We start from the raw sequence: 19,507 nt of genomic DNA, 5'->3' as shown, positions 1-19,507 counted from the left end.
AGGCCGAATGTTCATGGCGGGGGTGTATCAACTTCACTTAAAACTGTAATTAGGAATCCTCCTCTCACCCATTGCACTATTTGAACACAGATATAAGATTCTCTGATCACTGTACCTGTCATGGGTATATGTCACGTGAGGATACGAGGTGTATTAAGTTCATACCGACGCATACAAGATATGTCCTTTCAAGTATAGTTTCTGGGTCACTTCCAACACCTCACATAGTTCTATTACATTTATCTTTTTTCCAGACCATTGTTCTCATGTATTTTCATATGATATCCGTGGAAGTTATGTTCGCTACACGCTCACAGACGTAAATAGTATGACCTTCAAACCCCGATCCACACTTAGTCTTACAGTACACTAGTCCGGCTCAACTGGACTTTAACATTCATCTTATGGATACCCTGAGTTCTCATTAATGCTATGAATACATACAATTAATATTATATAACTGTAACTGGGTACAATACAACACATGGTCTAGTAACATTGAGTAGGTGAGTTATCCTTTATCAATGTTTCCCGTTTTCTGAGGTTCTACAAGCGCGGTGGATTTGAATGTTATATAGCGTAATATGAATTAAATGGGGTTTTTAGGAATGACAATGATGTGCGCAGTACAAAATGACCTTCATGGGCTCCAGTGTAAGGGGGGGGTATGAACAACAACTAGCTGCCACCCTGCGAGGGCTTGGCACTCTTGCAACTTACGTTGATACTCTGACCTGGTAGCGTGACGTGAGAGGAAGGCCCTTGGGTACATGTAAATATAGTATCGAGTATTAGGGAGAGAACAACGGTGAATACTATAGGTGAATCATAGACTCACATACAAATACAATGTTTATTAAACACAAAAATGGTTACAGAAAAGACGTTGTATTCACCCAAAACAGGAACTCCTGGTACCCTGCACTCAGGCTCAATTTACTTGCACCACTACCAGGTGTACACACAACAAAACACACATAACTCTCACAGCACCTTAGCACCATTAAAACCAGTGGCACCTGCCAGTACATCACTCAATACCCCAGGGGCAATACTCCAGCGGCCACCATGGGAGTCTCATCACCAAGTGACACCTTTCAACAATCTCCGATTATTCCGGTGGACTACACCACCACACCAACAGCCCCACCGAGTTATGTACTGTACTCATCCACCAATGAAGGGGCTGGCTGTAGTTTGGGGGCTTGAAGATCCGGGTTCACCACAGGGGCAGGGCGTTAGGGGAATACTAACCCCTATGGGGTCCATGGGTGGTAGTGGAGCTTCTGACGGTCGGGGTTCAAGGGGTCACCCGACTCCACTGGACCTCAGACATCTCCCAAGACTAGTGGATGCGTCATCCATGCTACAGTCACTGCCTAAGCTGCGATAGGGACCTGTGGGAGGGAAACGTGGCGGCTCACTCACGGTGTATAACGAACCTCAACGTTTCAAAGGGGCATTAAGTAAGGACGTAAAATACTTCACTCAAAGCACATTAACTACGTTACTTTAACACTTGTAATCAAACTATTAATTAGGTCAAATCACTTAAAAACGGCGAATTACAACACAGAGAAGGTGGGATGACCTACCTGTGGGAGGGAAGCGTGGCGGCTCACTGATTCGAAAAACCAACCACCGCCTTCCACCCACGCCAGGTCACAGATTCCACCTACTCAACCATTTCACTGAATTACGTTACTGTAACACTCTGACGTTTGAAACTGAGACTACGAACTCAGTTTCATTCCCTATTATTATCTTTACAAACAATGATCTGACTGAACAATCAAAAGCAAGAATTAAATTGATTACAAAAGGTTGGATGGCAACAGGTCCCAACACGCAACGCCTTGCTGTAACACCCGAGGCCGATTTTAAAAGTTCCCTTCAGAATATTAACTAATTCCCTAGTTAATCTCCCTTCCACAATTTCACTTTGATATCAGAGTCTCTGCTAAAGGTTTACAGGTTCTCGGTAGCCGAAAGAGTTTACAAACTTCCGTCAACAAACACATGACAACTCGATGACGTCATCAAGGAAACAGAGAACGGCAGACATTTCCACTGGGAGACTCAGAAGGTTTTATGGACGTGTAAGCGTAATATGGATCATTAATTTATCAGGTTAGCCGTCATTACCATCAACGCCAATGGTGTAAAGGATGGCTGGGGCGTACCAACGGTACCAAGGTATCATATGTCCCAACGGGATGAAGAAACTGCACTAGTTGAGACTGTGTGTGAGAAGGACCTAGGTGTGTATGTTGACAATGAGCTGAAGTTCTCGGGCCATTGCGAGAAGAAGGTAAATCAGGCAAATAAATTATTGGGTCTTATAGGAAGGTCGTTCAGATATGTAGACGGTCCGTCCCTCGTAACGATCTTCAGGAGTGAAGTGCTTCCCCATCTGGAGTACTGTCACCCCATCTGGTCCCCGAGATATGCTAGGGACTGTCAGTTAGTTGAAAGTGTTCAAAGGAGGGCCACCAGACTCAGTGCCGGATTTAGGCCTGTGGAGACCCATGGGCAGCCTCTTTGTGGAGGCCCCCCTCATTATAACTACCCAAGAGGGTGGGGTGGCGAGTGAAGCAAGCCTAAACATCTGGGAGTTCCGGGGGACGATGTAAGCCCACCGGGAAAATTTTGAAATTTGAACACTTCTTTGGAGAATTTTGAAGCCATATGCAGTTATATTAAAAATATACGGTTCGTAGGAAAACCAGGTATTCATGAATTTCAAGGAGTAGCAAGCCTAATTTCTATCATGCTTCTTGCTGAACATAGTTTCACGTGATGGAATAGATAAACATGAATTTTAAAGAATGAAAATAAAAATAATCCGATTGAATAAACAAATAAATAAAATATTGTAATACGTGGAGGACCCCAGATTGTGGAGGCCCCTGGGCAGCTGCCCACTTTGCCCACTCCTGAATCCGGCCCTGACCAGACTGGTGCCTGCACTTCGGCACCTCAGCTACCCTGAGAGATTGGAGCGCCTGAACTTGCTTAGCTTATACTACCTACGGGCAAGGGGGGACCTAGTTGAGGTGTATAAGCATCTCAGGGGGCACTACTCAGGTGAGTGTCCTTACTTGGAGCTGGCGGACGCTCGCCCCACAAGGGGTCACAGCTCAAGATTGAAGAAGCCGCAAGTCCAGAAAACTGTGAGGGCAAACTTTTTCGGAGTGAGAGTTGTGAACTCTTGGAACAATCTACCAGAGAGTGTTGTGACGGCACCGAGTGTGAGCTCTTTCAAGACCAGACTTGACCAACACTGGAGCGGGTTCAGGTACATTCAGGAGCCGGTGCATGCCCAGTACTTGCCAACAGTGTGTAACAGACGTGACCGATCGCCCGGGCGGCTAACGAGCCGATCAGTGGTGAAGAGGATAAAACTAAAAAGTAAAAGTAATATTTGCACCTTGGCCTGGCCTTATCTTGAACTAGGTAACAGTTAAATCTGATTGACAACACTATATGGTGACTGGTGCCAACTGGGGCAAGGTGTTCCAGTTTGGCCACCATACTCTCCTCGTCTGTTATGATGAGGTCTAGTGTACTGGGTGTTTGCTCCTCTCTGTAATGTGTCGGGTCTCTCTCAGAGTTTCTACAAAAAAGAGTAGCATGGTTATTCAAGTCATTTGGGGTGAACTTGTAGTGGATCCCTCCCCTACAAACGCTTGTCGTTGAGTAGCCGACCCCGCGAACTCCCCAGTGTATGCCTCGTGGTCTGGGTCAACCAGCGCTGCCTTACATGACGGAGGTCAACTATTAAGCCACGCCTACCTCCGCTATATAAGACTTGACCTCGTGGTGACCTACCTCTTTTCTACCTACACCAACCAGCAAGCAACACCTCCTCCTCCTGCCTGGCGGTCCTCGCTCCCGCCGGCGAGCATGGCGACCCACAAGCTGTCCTCCTCTGAGCACCCTCACCAACCAGCTCTCTCTACATCACGCTTGTAACCACGCTGCCACTTCCCAGCACCAAGCTGCATTGTACATCCAATACAACATGTATACAGAGAGCACATTGTGAGTTTCCTTTCTCCATCCCATCCTGAGTGAGAACACAAACAACCCATACCCCACAATCTCGTTTCTCCAGCCGATGTCGTCATAGTTAAAGTTCCCATGATAAGGAGGTGGCTAGGGTTGAGCATCGCTGCATTGTCTATTAAGGCTCTTAAGTTCCTTTGATTTAGTGGGCCACAGTTCGGGTTATCTGTAGATACACCCGACGATAAGTAAGTCTCCTCCCTTGGACTCTTCAAAAACATCCTCTTCCTGTACCCTCCCCTGGCTGGCTGTCAGTGTCTCGTATATTAGCCCGCACACGGTACAGGGTGTACAGCTGCCACATCGCAGGTGATGGCGAGACTATAAGAATGCTATCTGAACTCTCCTGTATCTAGAAAACCAATCATTTGGCAATTAAATGAATAGAAGTGGAAGTAATCAGCGTACCGAACCGCTCAAGGTCGCAAGTCGTATTTAACCTTGAGTGCCGCACACAACACACCAGCGGAGCTCATCCCTTCTCATCAAGTTTGTGTCACTGTGCAGTCACAATACCCAGCGGCCAGGAGTTAAAACAGACAGCCAGGGCCTCTAACCCGCCATTTGGTGAGTCATCTGGTGGTGAGTCTCTCCTGGTGGTGAGTCTCTCCTGGTGGTGAGTCTCTCCTGGTGGTGGTGAGTCTCTCCTGGTGGTGAGTCTCTCCTGGTGGTGAGTGTCTCCTGGTGGTGAGTCTCTCCTGGTGGTGAGTCTCTCCTGGGTCAACTTGTGTGAAGAAGCGACGCCACAATTGTCTGTAAACACAAGAGGAAGGTAAGACACTGGCTCACTGTAACACATGTAGTTTAAAGATATATTTAGCGTTAAAGAACCAAATTATAGTGTAGTAGTTGGGTCCGAGTAATTACCCAAATGAACCCACAATGAAGTCAAATAATGGTCCTACATGAATAAATCAGACTGCTAATCACTTCTCGACTAGTATTTGGTGTCAGAAAGTCACAAAAAATTGGTAAACTTAATTTAATCGGACTTAATAGATCAAGTGCATGTACCTAACCTAATCTAACTGAACGTAACCTAACCTAACACAACTCAGATTAAATTAAGTTTACCATTTTTTTGTGACTCTGACACCAAATACTAGTCGAGAAGTGATTAGCAGTCTGATTTATTCATGTAGGACCATTATTTGACTTCATTGTGGGTTCATTTGGGTAATTACTCGGACCGTAATAATTAGTTTATTGTCTTGTCATTCTTTAAAAAGTTTCCTATGTCATCCTTTGTGAGTCACAAGAGGTGTTATCAGCATGTGACAATGATTTCCTGTTTTATCTCTGATATGGAATGGCCATTATCACATACCATTAGGAGACTAAACATCACTATTGCTTCACCCTAGGCAGTGAGTTCAGCCTCTGCTCTTTCATCTTTTTTTTATGGTATTCTTAGTGGTTGTAAAGGTATGTATGAGAAACTGATGATAATTTACGAGACAGTTCAGAGAATGAGTATTAGTGGTTTAAAACATTGTGTTATTATGATATGAGCCACTTTGGAAAAATCTATAGAAGGAAACTAGATTCCTACCTTACAAACATCAATAAAAGTTCAGCGGAATCAGTAAATTTATAGAAGAGCACCGGGCTTTATTTGGATATTAGAAATATGTTTTTCCTATGGTATTTGATGATTTTTAAATGAATTTGATATTCATTAATGCAGGAAATCACTCATTTTTAGATACCCTCCCTCAACAAGGGAAGATGTTGGAAAATTGGATTTTTTTGTTGGGTAAATCACAGAAATAGATGAGTTACAATGAAAAACAAGGTAACAATCGTCCAAACTTATCAAAAACAATTGAAAAAAAATGTGTCTAAAACTGAAAGAAATGTAACCTAATTTAACCTACCCCTTTTTTCCTGTGTAAAAACCATAAAAAAGGCCCCAAAACAATCAACCTAACCTAACCACTGACCCCCTTTGTTCACACCCCCACATAAGAACATAAGGAGTCTGCAATAGGCCGGTTGGTCTGTGCATGGCAGCTCCTGTCGAGAGTTACTACCACTCTCTATCATCCATGTATCTATCCAGCCTCCTTTTAAAACTTTCCAGCGTTCCAGCACTTACTACAAAGTTGCTAAGCTTGTTCCACTCGTCCACCACCCTATTTGTGAACCAGTTCCTTCCTATCTCCCTCCTAAACCTAAACTTATCCAACTTAAATCCGTTGTTCCGAGTCCTATCCTGCTCGGATATTGTAAGAACTTTATTTATATCCCCTTTATTGATTCCTTTCACCCACTTAATTACAGTAGTACCCCGCTTAACGCGGTCAATAGAACCCACAGGGTACCGTGTTAAGTGAAAACCGCCTAAGTGAACAACAGAACATATGGGATTAATTCCAATAGAAACTGGCCCGACCCCCAAACTCCACTTTTTGACGACACACAACTATGTTGTAGTAAAAATTTTATCTTAACTTTATGATGGTATGAACAAACAAGTAATATAGAAGAGGTTAGGTTAGGAAAAATAAAGGTTAAGTTAGGAAAAATAAAGGTTAGGTTAGGAAAACTAAAGGTTAGGTTTAACACTTACGTTAGTAGAAGACACACACTGGCAACCTTACAGCGCGGCTTGCCCAGGCGGAGGGAGGAGGGAGAGGCGAGAGCAGGCAGGCAGGCGGGTGGGGGGTGGGGCGAATCTAAAAATAGCGTCTCGAGCCGGACACTCTGCTCGTATACGTGGAAAAAACCCGTGTTAAGTGAAAGTTCGGCTCTGGCGAGGCACCGCGTATACGTGAAATCGCGCTAAGCGAAACCGCGTTAAGCGGGGTAGTACTGTACTTTTATCATATCTCCCCACACTCTTCGTCTTCCTAGGGAATGCAAGTTTAGTTTCTTTAACCTATCCTGATATGGATCTTACATTAACCTCAACAAGAGTCAGTTCATCTGTAGTTCTTCACACAGTGTACACATATTATTACGCTTGGACAAGTAACGTTTGGTAATACTCCGTGTTTTATAAACAGTTAAATGGCCTCACTATTTTCCTGATGAAACTCGGCAAATGACGTAAAATAATCTCTATCACAATGTCGCCACAGCTCTTCCACCTGTTCGGCATTGTTTATTGGCCAAGACAAAAAACTCTTGCCCAATAATAAGTCTCCTCTCGCTATAGCCAATAAGAAACTCCCACGCTACCCCCTGCACATGCGCTGTAGATGCTTAGGAAGCGAACACGGAAGTAAAGGGGAGGGTCAGACCTTCTCCGCCAGATGTAAATAACTCATGGCGACACTTGTGACTGACCAAATATAATATTATTGGAAATTAATATATCGGTTATCCTTAATTTGCGGCAGAAATATCATGGAAGAAAAATGTCTTAAAAATGTCTAAACATTACAAAATACATACTAACCCTTTCGCCGCGTCGGCCAATTTCGGCGGAATTCCCCAATCAGCGTCAAGTCACTAAAAAAATGAAAATGCTTACATTTACTTTTTTAACTACGTACTTTTTTTTTAATGAAAAAAGTGTGATGAATCCATATTTAACAATAAAAAGTCATAAAGTAATAATACCTAGGGTAAATTTACGATTTTGTAGGGAAAACACATTTTTTTTCTGTGTTCATAATTATGACAATATCATAAGTAGATATGCCAGATAGTGTACACTGCAACGATAAATAGTTTATCTTCCATTGAAGTCACATAATTTTATATTACTGACCATTATTCACATACAGTACTGTATACTATTTATTGTTACCCTATATCTTGGGGGCAAATGCGAAAACCACTTTTGCACAGACGAGAATGATAGTGGGTAAATGAAATAAAAGATCGGAATAGACTAGTTATTCTACTGCACTTGTTATTTATTGGACTAGAATACAATATAAATTTAGATTACAAAGATGAAGTTGATTTTAAGACAGGGAAGTAAACCACTTTTGGGAATATATATTGGTAAAGAATAAATTCATATATATCCATAAAAACTTGAATTTCCTTTCACATTTTACACGCCTCACTCACGTATTCCAGACATTTATGAAAGGCACAGGAAGACACGAAGTATTGCAAAACCCGTCTCAATATGCCATGTTTGGCTCTGGTTATTTGTGTTGCTCTATTTTCTCTTATATTATGTTTCCTTTCTCCTCTATTCATTATGCACTACCGCTTTATGATACATATTTCATATAGCACACTCTTAAATCTTTAAAATATACCATTATTCTCTAAAAAAAACATGAATAAACAATGTCACATAAATTTCCATCATGCCATAATGCAAGAAATAATTTCACTTCCCAAATTACCTCATTCATTTCCTTTCTAATTTAATGATTATCACACTCCAAGTGCTAGTATTGAATCTATAGAATAAATACTAACAATATATATACAGTATATTTATATATATATATATATATATATATATATATATATATATATATATATATATATATATATATATATATATATATATATATATATATATATATATATATATATATATATATATATATATATATATATATATATATATATATATAGTTATTATATATATATATATATATAGCATATATATATAATATATATATATATATATATATATATATATATATATATATATATATATATATATATATATATATATATATATATATATATATATATATATATATATATATATATATATATATATATATATATATATATATAGTATATATATATATATGCAGTAAGTTCTCCATTGGTGCGTTGCGATTTTAGGGTATATGTCGATAATCATTGTGAAATAGCATCTGTAATTATCTTTCAGGGGTGAGTACAGTCTGTACTCACCCCTGAAGATGTGAATTACACGAAAGTGCTTCGGAACTTCGTGTTTTCTTCTTTCCTTGTGGTTATCGGCATATACCTAGATCACGCACACCTACAGTGATTTACTTGCATATATATATATATATATATACACACAGTTGTACCCCGCTTAACGCGGTCAATTGAACCCACAGGGTACCGCGTTAAGTGAAAACCGCGTTAAGTGAACAACAGAACAAATGTCATTAATTCCAATAGAGACTGGCCCGACCCCCAAACTCCACTTTTGGACGACACCCAACTATGTTGTAGTAAAAATATTATCTTAACTTTATGATGGTATGCACACACAATTAATAATTAAGAGAAATATCAATAATATTAGGTTTTTTAACACTTACATTAGTAGAAAAGATGGCTAGGCACATGGGGATGGGGGGTTGGTTCCGAGGCAGAGGGCAGATTATTGGCCCTCACCTGTATCAATTGTATCACTATCCACCACAGAGGCTTGCAGGGCCTCTTTGTTAAACCCCTCAAAGTCCATATAAATCCATATCCTCACTATAATTATCACTATCACTGACTTGGGCCGGCTGTGGTGGGTGGCGGGTGAAGAACTCGGTAATATTTTGATGACTGGGCAACCTTGTGCTCATCGTGCCCACGCCGCTTCCCGCGTATATGAGTAGATGAACCGCGTTAAGTGAAAGTTCGGTTCTGGCGAGGCACCGCGTATATGAGAAATCACGTTAAGTCATTTCAGCAAAAATATTACATTTCCGTGAATGTATTATATCAAGCACAGTATGAATAGAATATCACTAATATATCAGTATTTTAACCGAAAACTACTAAAAAAACGAGTAACATATCTTGAACATCAGAAGGCTAGGTAAAGTCTTTTGTTTTCATGTAGTTTATCCTAATTTACATTGAAATGCATTACGTTTCAGCAAAACTACTATTTATTTCTGAGAATATGGAAATGTAATATTTTTGCTGAAATGACGTACGTATTACAGTGGAAAGTGATGAAAGCAACGACTTTCGCTTTCTTTCGTTCAAAAGATGCTACCGTAATCGCTTTTCGAATGGTTTTCAGTTAAAAAACTTTTGTATTACAATAATATTCTATCCTAATTCACTTGTGATGCAACAGTTTTTTAAACCGAAAATCATTCGAAAAGCGATTATGGTAACATCTTTTGAACGAAAGAAAGCAAGTCATTGTTTTCGTCACGATTTTATCCCACTTTCCACTGGAATACGTACGTCATTTCAGCAAAAATGTTACATTTCCGTGAATGTAGTATATCAAGCACAGTATGAATAGAATATCATTGTAATATAACAGTATTTTAACTGAAAACTATTATAAAAACGAGTAACATCTCATGAACATCAGAAGGTTAGGTAAAGTCTTTTGTTTTCGTCATGTATTTTATCCTATTTTACATTGAAATACATCACTTTTCAGCAAAACTACTATTTATTTCTGAGAATATATTCATTTGGGTGCAGTTTAGGTAAAATATACATGTGATGTAACATTTTTTTAATTGAAAATGATTAAAAAAACACGTATCCTCTAGCCCTGTTCAAGGAGAGGACTGGGAGGAGCTGTTTGGTGTTGAAGACGATGACAAGGAAAATGATTTGGATGGATTTTAATGAAAATATTTGGAAAAATGGTATCGTAGTATTTATTCAAGTGAATTAGGATAGAATATTATTGTAATACAACAGTAGTGACGATGTGGAGGAGGCAGAGGGATAGAGCGGGGAGGAGGTGACTGGCGGGAGCAAGAACGAGTGGAGATGCCAGCCAGTTCATTACGGGTGTATTAATTGTTTTTATAGCTATTTTTGCATTTTAGTATTAAATACTGTACATTACGTTTCAACAAAACTACCATTTATTTCTGAGAACATGGAATTGTAATATTTTTGCTGAAATGATGTACGTATTACAGTGAAAGTGGATAAAATTGTACGAGCAATGACTTTCTTCGTTCAAAAGATGTTACCGTAATCACTTTTCAATGGATTGTTGTGGGATTATAAGGCTAATGATAGGATAGAATATTATTGTAATACAGTACGAGTACAACAGTTTTTTAACTGAAAACCATTCAAAGCCGATTACGGTAAAATATTTTGAATAACGGCTAAAGTCATTGTTTTCGTCATGATTTATCCCACTTTCCACTGTAATATGTACGTCATTCCAGCAAAAATATTACATTTCCATATTTATTTCTGAGAATATATTCATTCAGTCACAGTTAAGGTAAAATATACTTGTGATGTAATATTTTAATGAAAATACGGTATCGTAGTTTTCTTTTGTTTCAAATTTAATTAACAAAGATTGATGTTTCAAATGTAATGAACAAGAATTTATGTACAGTACAGGTAGTTCTGCTATAACGCGATAATTGTGTTCTTGTAAAATATCGTGTTATAGAAAATCGCGTAATAGAAATAACAGGGCTTATGGAGAAAATAGGGTTGGGTGCAGATTACCGAATCGAAAAAATTTAGTAGTTAGCCTAACACAAAGGATAGCACAGTCTAAATAAATGTTACATTTATATCTAATAATGAAATCATACAGTAAATGTAACACTTTACTTGATGGGGAGAAGGGTGATTTTGAGGTTGATAAAATCGAGCTTCTCTTCAAGTGTTATATCCTTTTCTTTACGATCATCACCGGAATTCTATCACCAGAACGCTTCTTGTTGATATTCTTCTTTACTATCACAGTTAATACCACAATATTGGAGAAATAGTAAGCAAAATCGCTATATAGCAAACACGCTGTCACAAGTATACAAATATCGTTCCTAATTCATAAATCGCGTTAGAGCAAATTCGCGTTAATAAAACACTCGTTATAGCAGAACTCACTGTATCTATAAATACACTTTAATAAATGAATACATTATGTTTTACATCGTCCTGTGCTACCATACCATGGATTTGGCTACTTTGGGCTTGCTATGATGACGCAAGAGATCTGCCCTGGCAACTGTACCAACACTCACAGCTGGTGGTGCGTTGGTGCGTCGTTTCCATTGTTTACTGGTAGTTACTGGTAAATGTTTTTCAACCTAACGAAACTATTACCCGTTTGAGGTCGAATTCCAATTTTTTGCCAAATAATTTGGTCTTAAAACTCGAACTACACACAGGTATATACGTAAATAAGGACATGGGGGGGCAGGGTCTTTTGGGGGAAGGGCAGCAAAATACACTTATTTTTAACATCCACGGGTATCTCTGTTACGTAACCCCCGTAACTGTAATATAAACAGTTATTCGTCATAAAAATGGGGAACTGGGCAAAACACAGAGCAGCAATGTTAACTCCTAGTGTTTTGATGGCTTCAGCTTGCCCCAGTTGCCGCTAAGTGGCAGCATCTAGGCCGGCGCATAATTTAAACCCCTGAAGGACTGTAGTCGAGTTATGTGTTGACAAAGTTTTTATACGAATGTAGATATAAGTCGAAAGGTCGCGGTGAAGGAGATGGTAAATATTAGTTTAATGGCTGTGGCTCCTTTTGTTATGAGGATAATTTTTGTGTGTATTTAGGTGTTTTACTCAAATCTGACCCAAGTCAGTGACAGTGATAGTGAGGATATGGACTTATATGGACTTTGAGGGGTTTGACAAAGAGGCCCTGCAAGCCTCTGTGGTGGATAGTGATACAATTGATACAAGTGAGGGCCAATTATCTGCCCTCTGCCTCGAACCAACCCCGATCCCCGTGTGCCCAGCCATCTTTTCTACTAATGTAAGTGTTAAAAAACCTAATATTATTGATATTTCTTAATTATTAATTGTGTGTGCATACCATCATAAAAGTAAGAAGTTATTTTTACTAGAACGAGGGTATTGTGTCTGAAAAAGTGGAGTTTGGGGGTCGGCCTGGTCTCTATTTCAATTAATCCCATATGTTCTGTTGTTCACTTTACGCGGGCCGCCGTGGGTTCAATTGACCGCCAGAAGTGAGGGTTCACTGTACTGGAAGTTATTAAAGTAACAAATGAAAAACTAGTTTCTTAATTTTCCTATTTAGTTCAAGAGGAAATTGTTTTGGAATTTTATATGAGGGAATGAGGGGGGGCGTGGAGATGAGGACCAACTGCTGTAGGGGCACGACCCTAAAAATGTTAAGAACCACTGTCCTAGAATAACCAAATACGAAATCTCACTGCAGCCATTAAACAAATAATCGTACTTTTCCACCTCTGTTTTCTCAATATTGTCCTGTATTTCCGACCGGATGAACCCTGTTGAACCAGCCGCCGGCGGCTGACATTATCTTTTATAGGGGAATAGTCCACCCGGGCACAGGTCATCGACTCACAACAAGGGGTGGTGGGGGGATTAAAATAGAAGAGATTTTTTTTTACTAATCTACACCACAAAGATGCTGGAAAACCATCTTTTTGAAGTAAGACAGATTGTAAGAATATGGAAACACAGAAGAAGGCAGAGCATTCCACAGTTTGGCTGTGTGAGGAAGATTCTCCACCATGAACATCCTCTCTCCTTCTTGAAGTGGAAGGCTGAGGGCTGAAGATCTTGTTCCTCTGCCTTTTACTGAAAAAAGTGTCATTTGTGGTCTGTGGGGCATCTCTCCTGCTCACCATTAATTTATGTTTGAAGAAGACTATTGTGTCTCAACATGACACAAAGTTAGTTCATATTTTCCCACATCTGGGCGCCTTGAAGCCAGTTTTTGAACATCTCCCAGAAAAGAACAACATCTTTTAAATCTGAAGTAGACATATGGTCATCAATTTCCTTCCTCCTCACCACTGTCAGCCTCTAACAACATTCCATCCAGTTGCTCGTCATCAGAGAAGTTCACTGCGAGACATCACAAGCTCTTCCACATCATCCCTTCCACTTCAAAGGCCCACGACTGACCAATGGACATAATCTCCTGGTCCAACTTTGTTTCTTCCTCAAATCCTCAAAATCATGGACTACTGATGGCCACAGTGCTTTCTATTCAGAATTGAGGATCTAATGGAGAATTCCACAGAGGACACACTGACGCTGCAGCCTCCAGGATGCTGAATTGCGTCTTCAGAACTGTCTCAGTGTTAGTTCAGGATCAGTGGAAGTTCCTCTGATGACACCTCCTGGAACATTTTCATGTAATAACTTCTTGAAGGGTTGATCACATTCCTGGTCCATTGGCTGTGCTGATTGATGTAGTGTTGGGAGGCAAAATAACACTTTGACAGTCAAATTCGAGACTCCAAAGGCAAGTTGAGGTCAAGACCAGGGCATTATCCATGAGGAGAAGACCTTTAAAGGGAGTTTATTGGTGTTAGGTAGCTCTTGACAGAAGGGGCAAAACACCTCAACAGCCATTCATTAAAGAGCTGTCTTGTCACCCATGCCTTATGGTTGGATCTCCAATAAACCTCCAAGCCGCCCTCACCACTTCGTTGCTTGGAACACCCTGGGGTTTTCAGAGTGGTAGATACATAGGCTTCTAGCCGGTAATCCCCGAAGCATTGGCACCAAGCAACAGAGGAGACGGTCTTCATGGGTTTATGCCCAGGTAAAGAGGCTTCATCTCTGGTGAGATGAATGTTCTTTGGGCATTTTTTTTCCAGAACAGCCCAGTTTCATCCATACATTGAACACTTGCTGTGAAGATAATTTTCATCCACCAGTCTCTTAAAGTCCACTAAAAATTTTGGTTGCTCCTTCCATATCAAAGCAATTCGGCAGCCCCACCATGCCTGCTAACAACACTAAAAATGTCACTTTTTCTTAAATTTTTTCGAACCAGTCTTTGCTGCCCCTAAACTCTTCAAACTTGTGCCTGAAGAACCAGGTTGATCTGCTTTAAACAAAGCGAATTTCTCCCTGGCTCTTTTCACAAATAAATTCAGCAGAAACTGAATCAATTTTTCATTTGTTTTTTCCCTAATCCAGATGCTGAGAAGTAACCTCTGTTTCTGATATTAGGATCTACCTTAAACACTCTTTGTAGATTTGTCTCTCACTTTCACTTTTAGTTTGTCTTTTCTGTGAAAGAATTGTTGACACAGTTGATGCTCTATATGCCATATTATTTGCTGGCTAATATTTGTTCTAACGCCTTCTTCATGTTTCTAATTTGTTTTACCTGGATTGGAAATCGCTTCGATTTCTGGGGACCTATGCTGATTCAAAACAATTTCAGCACTAAAAATTTTAAGTTTAATTGCTGTAAATAATGAATATTTCCTTTAAGTCAACACTGCACTGGGCGCTATATATCATCAAGAAATAAATTTCAAATTACTAATAATTTTGTGTAAAAAGGAAAAATTGTTTATGTTGAAGAGAGTCTGAAGCAAGATGTTACCTCCACTGAAAAGAGATACAGAGACTGATGCCCTTGCTGGGAGAGTCAAGGGCAGTTTTACGACTAAAAACTAGTTTCTGTACAGTACTTCAATTATGTTAAATAATTGTTAAAATGACTAAAAATTTTAATATAAAGACTTATAAATTATTAAATAGTACAAACTTTTTTATTTACTAAAATAGTGGGGCGAATTTCAAGCCCCCAGAACCGATTAATAATGTATTGGCGGACTAAACGATATCTGTGAGCAAGCGAAACATGTTGAGGGGTGCTCAGAGAATTAAGACCGAGGGAATGCTCGTTAACCGGGCGTGAAGAATCTTATGGAAGGTAATTCATTAACCAAAATTTCGTTAACCGAGGGATCACTATACTGTACATAGCATAGTGTGAAATACAACTGCACATACAGGCTTCCCAGGTTACAGAAGGGTTCCACTCCTGATAATCTTTCCGTATTGTGAAATTCTGTATTATAAACCATTTTTTCCATTGACTCCCATTATATAAGTTGATATGCGTTCCTCCGAAATTTTTGTGACCCAATAACATAACACAAGAATAGGCAGTTAGACGGTTTTAACCACATACAATGATTCATTCACGATGTAACATGATAATAAATGAACAGAACTAAAGAATTTAACTTACCATAAATGATGTTGAGAGCTGAGTTAGGTGAGGTGGTACAATTGGAGTTACTGGGAGGGAGATGGTGGGTCACTCCTGCCTCTCCTTGTGGATCATCATCACCATTTGCTGCTGGCTGTGGTCTTGGGGCAAAGAACTTGTCCAATGTGGTCTGTCACTGACGGCACAGTGTACAGCTCCTTGTAGCTGTTCACGAGGTTCTCCATGCCTCTTGTAAACTTGAGGCCACATTCACAATCTGGATCCATAGTCTCAAAGTTGTGCACCAGTTCTTCCATTAGAGTAATCCCTTCAGCCAAAACTTGTTGTCAATTCACGGACTGTAGTTAGAACTTCTATATGCTGTACTCCTCTTCCTCACTTCGTTCCATCAACATCAGAACCTCATTTGACTGATCTACTCTGTGTGACTCCAACAACTCAACCACACCATCCTGATCCACGTCCCCTGGCCAGATGTTCTTCCACACACCATTTATTGTTGTAGTTTTCACCTCATCCTAGGAGTCAGCAATGTTTTCCACAGCATTCATGATGTTAAACTTCTTCCCAAATTCTCCTAATGATTGCTGATCCTCTCCATCAATGGCTGCTATAAATTGTTTGAATGTTATAAGTAAATGGTACTGTATGTCTTCAAGCTGGCAATCACACCTTGAGCCATAGGCTGTAGGAAGAACGTTGTGTTCTTGGGCAGGTATTCAACTCTTAACATTACTAGAGAGATGATTCAGTTAGTTGGGTAACCTAGGATTGGCTTAACCCTTGAAAGTCCTTGGATTCTCAGAGTGGTACACAAGGATGAGCTAACTCTTGATACTTCCAGCAGCATTACCTGCCAACAGAAGCATTAGATGTTCCTTTAAAGCCTTAAACTGGAGCTGTCTTTACTTTGGTTGAAATAACTGTAATTTATTTAAAATATTTGATTAATGGATGCTTACCTCCTCCTCTATGATAATAATATAATAATGATAATGATGATAGTACAGTACAGTACAGTGCAGTGCAATAAAGTGCAGTATAGTACAGTACAGTGCAATATAGTATGATACAGTGCAGTATAGTACAATACAGTACAGTACAGTAGAGTACAATACACTAGTCCAGTACAATGCAATACGGTACAATACAGTACAGTCCAGTAACAAAACAGTACAGTGCAGTACAGTACAATACACTACAGTGCAGTATAGTACAGTTCATTACAATGCAGTACAGTGCATTACAGTGCAGTACAGAACAGTACTTTACAGTGCAGTACAGTACATTACAGTATAGTGCATTGCAGTGCAGTATATTACAGTACAGTGCATTACAGTACAGTGTAGTACATTACAATGCAGTACATTACAGTACAGTGCATTACAGGGCAGTAAATTACAGTACAGTGCAGTACAGTGCAATACAGTACAGTGTAGTACAGTGCATTACAGTACAGGGCAGTACATTACAGTACAGTGCAGTACAGGGCTGTACATTACAGTACCATGCAGTACATTACAGTACAGTACATAATAGTTCAGTACAGTACAGTACATAGCAGTACAGTACATACAGTACAGTCACAATACAGTACAGTGCAGTACATAACAGTACAGTACAGTCAATACAGTACAGTACAATGCAGTACAGTACAGTTAAGTGCTATCATTATATTATAGGTAAATGATAATTAATGCTCTTTATGTATTTCAGGTTATCTTTATGAATGGAAATGACTTATCCTGAGCCAGATGGAGGAGACAGTGGAAGATCTCAGTTGGCATGGACGTGTGGTGACGATGGTGTACACCTCACCAACAGTGTTGGGAAGGGAAGCTTTATGGACCAGTTGAAGGCTCTCCTTATCCGCAACCTGACTCTCAAGATGAGGGATAAACGCAAGACTCTCACGGTAACATTTATTGTGTTTCACTTCATATATTGTCCTCTCCCTCTACCAGTACTGCTGGCTTGTTGTTCCTCCCCCTGCCAGATCATCTACGCTGAAGACAATTCCACAAGAAGGTGGCAAGGAGCAGACACAAGTAGAGCCACAGTCCCTCCCTCCTATTTCATCTGCTGCCAAATACCACAGCCACCGTGTTTACTTCCATATCACGGACTGGAAAGACAGAGTCACCACCTAAACCTTGAGGAATAGGGTTGGTCTGTTGTATCTGCCCAAATAGGTAGATAAGCCACCAGAGTTTTTTAATGTGATCTGCTGCAATTGTAAGAATGACTGTAGCACTAGGCGTTGCACTTTCCGCAAGTACAGCTTATCTTGCACTTCTGTTTGTGAAGAATGTTGGAGATCTGGTTGCACCTATTCACTGTGGAGAGATTTTGACGACGATTAAGCTTGGTCAACCGTGTCATGTCATTGTTGTGATGTGTTAGTCATAATAATGAGTGTAGACGATAAGACCACATGTCTCTATAACTCTTACCCTTAGGCTTTAGGTGTTAGTCACTGTATTGTAATGATCCAGGAATTTTGTTTGTCTTTAAATGACTTACTGGTCGTACTTCAATTAAAATGTCATAAATAGGTATGAATTTTCACATCTTACAGGTTGTTGTCGCTGTAAAAGGATAGTAAACTCTGTATGCATTTACATCTTTCTTGAACAACAGTGAAGGCCAAGCACCCTGCAGTAACGGCATTTTCAATTTCCTGTTGATCTTTAACTTTTAACCCTTGATGTTTGAACTGGTCCTTGTGGTCATCAATATTTATGTAGCTGTACATTTTTTTCTATGCTGATCATAAGAATATATGATAAAAAATCCATAATGAATACTGTATACAACACCACACTGTATGTAATTCTATAAATGTGTTTTTCATGGGTACTATAAATACTGATGTGTTTTGAATAATAGTGTACACGCCTTTATTAGCCTAATGTGTGCTAGAGAGCCGAGGGAACAAAGAACATCCTGTACTGTACTGTACTTGGCTGCTATATGTGAGTTATGTAAATTAGTCATATTTCCCACTTTAGGATTCCTTAGGAGTTTAAGTATATTGTCATGAGGACCTTACAGAAATATGTTGAGGCACAACAAATTCTATTGTAATATTTTTGTGTTCAGATCTTATTTTGCCTGGACTATATATATACTTTACTTTATTAACAGTAGCCTGGACTATATATACTGATCTTTATTAACAGTAGCCTGGACTATATATACTGTACTTTATTAACAGTAGCCTGGACTATATATACTGATCTTTATTAACAGTAGCCTGGACTATATATACTGTAATTTTATTAACAGTAGCCTGGACTATATATACTGATCTTTATTAACAGTAGCTCGACTATATATACTGTAATTTTATTAACAGTAGCCTGGACTATATATATACTGTAATTTTATTAACAGTAGCCTGACTATATATACTGTACTTTATTAACAGTAGCCTGACTCATATATACTGATCTTTGCCATTGTAGCCTGACTATATACTGTAATTTCATTAACAGTAACCTGACTATATATACGATCTTATTAACAGTAGCTCTGGACTATATATACTGTACTTATTAATATGCAGCCTGGACTATATATACCGATCTTTATTA

The 19,507-nt window shown here is 39.4% G+C and overlaps 1 protein-coding gene across 4 annotated transcripts in view; it reads left to right on the top strand.

Moving 5' to 3' along the window:
* Positions 1-4,063: 4,063 nt before the first annotated feature.
* The window catches only part of LOC121875024 (cholesterol transporter ABCA5-like), a gene marked incomplete at its 3' end in the record, with an annotated part of 115,291 nt that continues 99,847 nt past the window's right edge, over positions 4,064-19,507 (top strand). The window contains 2 exon segments of one of the 4 annotated variants that reach the window (XM_042379376.1): positions 4,064-4,635; positions 17,628-17,826. 4 annotated transcript variants of the gene reach the window in all.

This window comes from Homarus americanus, unplaced genomic scaffold (genome assembly GCF_018991925.1).
Source record: "Homarus americanus isolate GMGI-L3 unplaced genomic scaffold, GMGI_Hamer_2.0 scaffold7732, whole genome shotgun sequence".
NCBI classification, from domain to species: domain Eukaryota; kingdom Metazoa; phylum Arthropoda; class Malacostraca; order Decapoda; family Nephropidae; genus Homarus; species Homarus americanus.
Note: the sequence above shows the minus strand (reverse complement) of the source record. Positions and strands in the feature narration are given on the sequence as shown.